This window comes from Nestor notabilis, unplaced genomic scaffold (assembly GCF_000696875.1).
Source record: "Nestor notabilis isolate BGI_N333 unplaced genomic scaffold, ASM69687v1 scaffold14073, whole genome shotgun sequence".
NCBI lineage: Eukaryota > Metazoa > Chordata > Aves > Psittaciformes > Psittacidae > Nestor > Nestor notabilis.
Window position 1 is genome coordinate 58,078 of NW_009923472.1, and position 7,008 is coordinate 65,085.

A 7,008-nucleotide genomic window follows, 5' to 3' on the forward strand; every position below is an offset into this window, starting at 1 on the left:
GTAAAAGAACTAAGTCACCCCTTCACAATTGAGTATATCCTGACTGTAGGAGTTCAGCCTAAGCTATGCTTTTGTAAACAGTTGTATCTTTTTCATACCCTGTATTGGTCCTGTAGCCTGCTTATGTGTAATAAAAGTAAGGGGCAGAATGTGCTTTGATTGAGGACTGCCGTATATACTTCTGAAAGACAAGAGGCAGATCAGTAAGTTATGCATTTCAAATTTGCCACGATTTTGTCCATTACTTCCAAATTGAAAATACACGTTGGTATTAAGCAGTCCATTAAAAATATCCTATAATAAGTTTTATATGAGGAAAAAGTATATATTAGTGATGGATCCAGTGGTTTTTATTTGCTCCTTTTTTTCAAAAATACCTACTGACACAAGCAGCTTTGCTTGAGTACTTTACCCTGTACTCTTCTTGCTGTCCTACCAGAGCAGCAGATGAAGGCTAAACGAGTTGCCTGGACTTCCTCTGTGTCTGAGGGACAAAAGTGGGCACATCTTGAAGGAGAATTTTTCATTGTAAAGTAATTATCTAAGATAGTTGTAGGGAATTGCCTCTGGAAGTTTCTTCTTCCTTTGTGTTTTGATCAATTTCAGAGGTCTTACAGGATCTATTGGGCAAGAGGAGTTCTACCTCGAGAACCTTTATAGATGATTGGTTTTGACAGTACTTTTATTCTTTTAAGAAGCTACTGGGCTTCACCTATTGGTTTTGGCACTCAAAGGAGTAACAATGAGCCCAAAACACTGTTCATCCTGTGCAGTGCAAAGCCAACAGTCGTTCCTATTGAAGGATTGTTTAAGCAAACCTCCTTTACTTTGCAGTTCAACAAAACAGGACTCATGCAGTATCAGTTTATTTTGACTTTATGGTGCTAACTGACATGATAAAATGGCAAATGAGAAAAATTTAGGGGCCAAGTCCCATTTTTGGTATTGCTTTTAGTGTAGCTGAAAGAAGAATCTAATTAACTCCCAAAGGAATCTAGTCCTTCCAAATGAGTGAAAGCTGTTGAAGATTTTCTCCAGTCTCAAATCTGTGGAAGGTCTGAGATGTCATTCTAAGGAAATAAGAAATGGGAAGAAAATGAGAATTTTTATTCTTTATAGTTGCTATATTTACAGTTATTCAAGATTGACCCTTCTTATCTAGTAGGTGAAGACAGAACAAATTTACTCCTAACAAACCTACAGATTACTTGTGCCTCTTCTTCCTATATGTTTTAAGTCAGGGCTTCTAACTTTGCTTGGTTTTCAACACTTTTTTGAATTTCATTTTTGGCAGGATTTGAGGAAACATCTGGAGTCTATTTTCTGGTTTTACTGTGGTACAGAACATACAGTATGCTTTATGTAGTATGGTTTGTCTTAGAGTTATTGATATTTGCAGGAGCCAAATGAAAAGGAATGAATGATTGCTTTGATATTGGATGACTCTGTGTGTGTGTGCGTGGAATTGACTTTGATACATTTTTGTCTGTTTCAAGAGATGTCATCAGAAGAAGTCTTTGCAGATGAAATTCTAAAAGGAAATTTCATGCATGCATGAAGAAACCTTTGGAATTCAAATAAAAAGGAATTGTTTTGAGAAATTTACTATTGTATATGCAGATGCAGAAGGGTATGTGTCTGTATATTTGTGTATATATACATGTGCACACACATGCTTAAAATGTGCCCCACCTACATCTATGAAAAAGAAGTAGACAACACATTTTAAGCAACGGAGAAATGATAAAGCAAATAGTAACGGAATAGGCAGGTTTATAAAATCATAGAATAGTTTGGGTTGGAAGGGATCTTGCAATGAGCAGGGACATCTTCAGCTAGAAGAAGTTGCCCAGAACTACATCCAGCCTGGCCTTGAATGTCTCCAGGGATGTGCCTCCACCATCTCTCTGGGTGACCTGTGCCATGATTCTACTACCCTTATTGCAAAAAATTTCTTCCTCACGTCTAAACCTGAATCTCCCCTCTTTTAGTTTAGTTTTTATTTAAAGGCCTGGGCTACAAACAGGCATAAATGACTTGAACCATAATTTCCAAAGTGTGTGTCACTTGTGCATCTTTGAAAATTCTACTATTGGTAAAAATATATTAAAAGGAAAAGAAAGAGAAAGAAACCATATAGTGAGAAAGAAGATACAATTGAAATGGATTTAATATCTTTTAACTTACACTTCTGGACAATAATGAAGTGAAACCAAGGTTCTATAAATCAAACCAAACTTACTAGCATCTTTATACTTTTCTTTTTCCTTATTTGCTTAGGGATTTTGATGTAACAGTTAGGAATGCTTGGCATTTTTGGTTTTTGTAGTTTGGATCCAGGTGTCTTGTGGCTAATTTTAGCAATTTTGTCAGTATTGCCAATTTTCTGATAAATGACATATATTTGGATTTGTCAGAATCTATCATTTCTCAATTTCTAGTTCTTTCCCTGTAATATGAACCTATGTTTTTCTCTGGTGCTCTTAAGTTTGCTTACAGCAATGAAAACCCAGCAAAATTCCATTTATGCATTGAGATTACATGGGAATCATGTGTTTTCTGATCTATCTGCTCCTGCTGTTTGCTCTCAGGATTTATTTTAGTTGTTAGATTTTTCTGGCTTTGTGTTGCCAACTCATGGAAGTCTGTAGCTGAATTCAATTCTCACTTCTTTTCAGTTTGTCCTCTATTTTGATTCTCATAGCAGGATTCATTTAGTTCTTCTCTTCAGGCTTAGTGCTGTTTGGTTCTTCCAGGGAAACAATGCTAGGTTAGTATTTTGTATTTCAAGTATACATAACTTCAGGACTGCTCTTTGCATATAAATCTTTGCCTCTGTTATGAAGTAGTGTTGGGGTTAAGTCTTACTTGAACTCTATAAATCAATTTCATGCCCACATTAAGTTGGTATTGGGTTGTTGTCACTGCTTTTAATTTGCTCTGTAACATTTTGTACAGTTAGTTGCTTCAGAAGTTTTTACATTGGCAGCTCCCATGTGTTATGTTCATGTTTTCTACTGTTCATGTTTTCTGCGGGCACGTTTTGTTAGTCCTTTGAGACTGGTCATCGAACTTTTTAGGGATTTTTTGTTAGGCGAACATGATATTCTTCTGCTTTTTGTCATTTATCTCTCTTGTTTATTTTTCCCTTGAGTGATTTTATGTAGACAGCTTTATCCATTATGTAGACAGCTATATCCACTATATTTCCCCCCTCTAAACCTCCATAGCAGAACAGACTATATCACTATTTCTCATGTCCTAAACTGCCTGATTTGACACTGATGGGAATGAAGGATGTGGGTGAACCTCCACTCCTCCAGCTGAGCCCCCAGTACAGAGGCTGACTTGCAGCTTAAATCTTCATAGATACTTCTCTACTGGTCTCTGACACCAGCATTAAGCCAGCAGTGAGATAGTGTGTGTGATAATCTCAAATTTTGTTCAGGCTTCAGTCTGAAAATTGCTTCTAAGTAAATTGTGACCTATTACCTGTAATGAAGTTTGTTCTTCTGCATTGGTCAAACCAAGCATGAAAGTGTTCTTTCTTGTTTTGAAAGGGAATTTGTACCTTGCCCAGAACATCAGAGAGAATCATCAGTTATTGTAAGAGGTGTTCAGTTCCAAAACATAAACAGATGTATGCCTTGATTACTCTGTAATATTATCATAGAATGGTTTGTGTTGGAAGGGACCCTAAAGCTCATCCAGTTCCAACCCCCAGCCACACACAGGGACACCTTCCACTAGAGCAGGTTGCTCCAAGTCCCTGTGTCCAACCTGGCCTTGAACACTGCCAGGGATGGGGCAGCCACAGCTTCTCTGGGCACCCTGTGCCAGTGTCTCACTGTCTCACTTACATGCATTAACATTTACCCTTAACTGACATTATCAGTTCACTACAGGTTAAAGAAAAAAAGTTTGAACCCTCTGCTTTGCCTAGCTAATAGAAGTAATCTTGGTATCAGTTAGACATGGTTCAGAGTATGGTAAAAGTACGCCAGCAGGCATTTTAGGATATGTATACAATCAGAGCTTTCTAGTATGTTGAAATGGGAGTTTTGTGCCACCAGAAATCAAGAATGTGTGTGGTTGCTCATTGTTCTTGTCTGTGCACCTTGGCATGCGTGGATTTGAGTCCTCCAAGGTTCCACCTGTCTATTGCAGACTAAGGTTCAAGATTACTATGTGCAAAAATGAAGGGTATGTGTCTTTATAATTACACATTTCATCTTTGGAAATAATATGGAAGAGGTAAAGGAAACGCTCTCACTTTCAGCAGTGCTCTTTTTTCATTCTTTTTTTCCACAAGCGTCTTACTGGTGTGGTTGCCAGTTCCTTTTATCATAATGTATCAGGTTTGGATGAAGTTCAGTCATCAACATCTGCATCTGAAATTATTTATGATTGAAAGTCCTCGTACTTCCAGTACTTTTTTTATGTTACTTTGAGATTTGATGATCTGTTCGAGAAATGCAAGATAGTTGATAGTTCTTCCAAACCGATATGTCTTTATTCACCTTGTTAATATGGCATATGCTATATAATTTCAGTAATTTTTGTGTTTTCATAGCATTTAGGGCAGAAATTACGGTCTATATACTACTTCCCTGCATAGCTCAGGCCATGGAATTACACCCATTCCAGTATTAAGCCAACAGCTTCTTTTACAACCATCATTTTTCCATGGTAATAGTAATATTAGTTTCAGTTAATTAGAAGTTAGGGGAGGCCAACCTTAGCCACTGTGCAGGCAGAGCCAAAGTTTTGATCATTATCATTCCCCATGAGGTCTTGCTCCAGCTCCCCTATGCTGCTGATTGCAGGTACCTTGGCCTTTGCAGCAGGAAGCTGGGCTAGTGAACGTGGAGCAGGAGGTGGCATTAGCCTTGGAGAAGGCATCTGGTGTCCTCTCGGAGAGTGAGGCTGCTCCTTGAGCTGGCTTCTGCCAGGGAAGGAAGCTGACGGTAGAGTGAGCCCCAGTGATTGCTCAGCTTTGTCAGCTGGTTCCTGATGCGTTCTGCATGGATTAAGCTTTGCTTTGCTTACTTCTCTCAACTCCCTGGAATTTTATCTTAGTTATTTTAATCACATAATCATTATGTAGTATAGATAATCCCAATGTTCCTTAGTCCTTCCAATGATTCTGGTTAGAAAGAATTGTTCCATGCCTGCTTCAATCTTGCATAAACTGAGATAGCTGTTGAACAGATTGGTCTCACCTTCTCCCACACCTGGTGGTTTTTACACCTTTCTTGTGTTTTGTAGTCACACCAAGAAATAGATTTAATTAGAGCCTGACACTTTGATGTTTGGTTGTTGTTTTTTCAACCAGATCAGCTCCCAGATTCAGCTCATCTCTGGGAGCAGCTCCAGACTTATTCTTGATTAGGATGACTGTATAACCATCACCATACCTACCTTATGTAGGAGGAATTACATATATGTTTTTACATGTATTCTTGAGCTTAAAACATCAGAGCAGCTGCAATTGGATTGTATCATAAGTCCAATATCCTTTCTCTGACAATGGCAGTTAAGAAAGAGAATAAGGCAGCAAAGATATATTCTGGGAATTCTCCCTACCTTGGACAGTTTGCAGCTCAGGGTGAATGCGACTGTGTTCTCAGTAGCATTAATGGCTTTCTTTTCCCTGAGTTTGTCTCTTGTCCCTATTAGAAGTCCTCTTTGCTGGATAGCATCTGCTTCTACCATTTTTGTCAGTGAAGGTTTTTGAAGATTAACAATATACAGACATATTTGATCAAGTATTATAGTTGGGTTTTGTGTTAAAGGCATATTTTAGTTTAATTGTCCTCTGTTGTATTTTAACAATGCTGTATCCTCCAACTTGAAGGATGGATAATAATTCTGGGTTCCCCAGACTGTCTGAGAAACTCCTTAGGAGGTTAAGTATGCGTTCTCTACAGGGTAAAATAACTGCAACTTTATTAACATTTAAACTGGTATTTTGGTTTCATATTAATATGGATTTGATCTGTGGCCCAATCTAGATTTGCTTTTGGTTGAATGCTACTAAATTAAAAGAAAAACAAAGTGAAAATGAGGTACATGTTTTCATGCTCGTTATACTAGGAACAATTCAGCCACCAGATGAAGCATTAATTAATTAGAAGGGTATCCCTTAGTACCAAAAGAGTCTTCCTACAGTCATCACACCTTACATCACGTTTTCCTTTGTGATGTTATAAGATGTAGGATGATTTTCCTTTTCATGTGAACACATGTGCAAGCAGTACAGTCTGTGAAAGCATTTATACCTAAAAATGCCTATTATACATAAAGCCAGGGAAGACTTTTGCTCTTTAGAATGTTATCCTTTCTTGAAGTGTCTGGAGTGGTCTGTGAACCCTTTACAAATTGTGCTAGCAAAGGAACTTGAATCGTGTTGTTTTTTTTTTTTTTAATAAGTCGATGGGTCTCTCTTAGTGGCATAACTGACTTTGCTTCCACACTCCTCTGAGGGCTTTTTTTGTTCTCATGTTCAATGTATATGAGTAATTTTGGTGCTTTGTAGCATCTTGGAACCAACCATTCATGCCCATGATTAGCCCAGCTTAAACAGACCCAGCCCCATGGAAATTGTGTTACCCATCAATTGTAAGAGATAGGCACCTACAAACATTCTGTTCTGTAGCAGAAAACCTGCTGGGTATGAGGCTTTCGCATGGTCTGTCTGTCATTTCTGAGGACTCAGGTGAGGAAATACAGCTCTGAGCAGTGCAGATCTGCTGTGTCAGGAGCACTCATCCCCAGTAGTTCCTGTGATTGTAATCCATTTGAAAGAATAATTTTTCCAATGCTTTTTATGCACATAAGTGTAATGACAGTTAAATTCTGCCATTCCAATACTCTCAAAAGAGAACTAAATATTTTTATCTTTCAGTAGTGTTCAGTTGGGGTTTGTTTTTTTTTTTTTTCTCCCAAATGGTTCCATAAAATGTGTTACACTGATTTCCCTAAATAATGATATTTAATTACCATTTT

General features: G+C 37.9%; 1 protein-coding gene across 2 annotated transcripts in view; it reads left to right on the forward strand.

Annotated features, from left to right (window-relative positions):
- Positions 1 to 7,008, forward strand: part of STAG1 (stromal antigen 1) — a 137,435-nt gene that overhangs the window by 16,168 nt on the left and 114,259 nt on the right. The gene's annotated exons all lie outside the window — the stretch shown is intronic.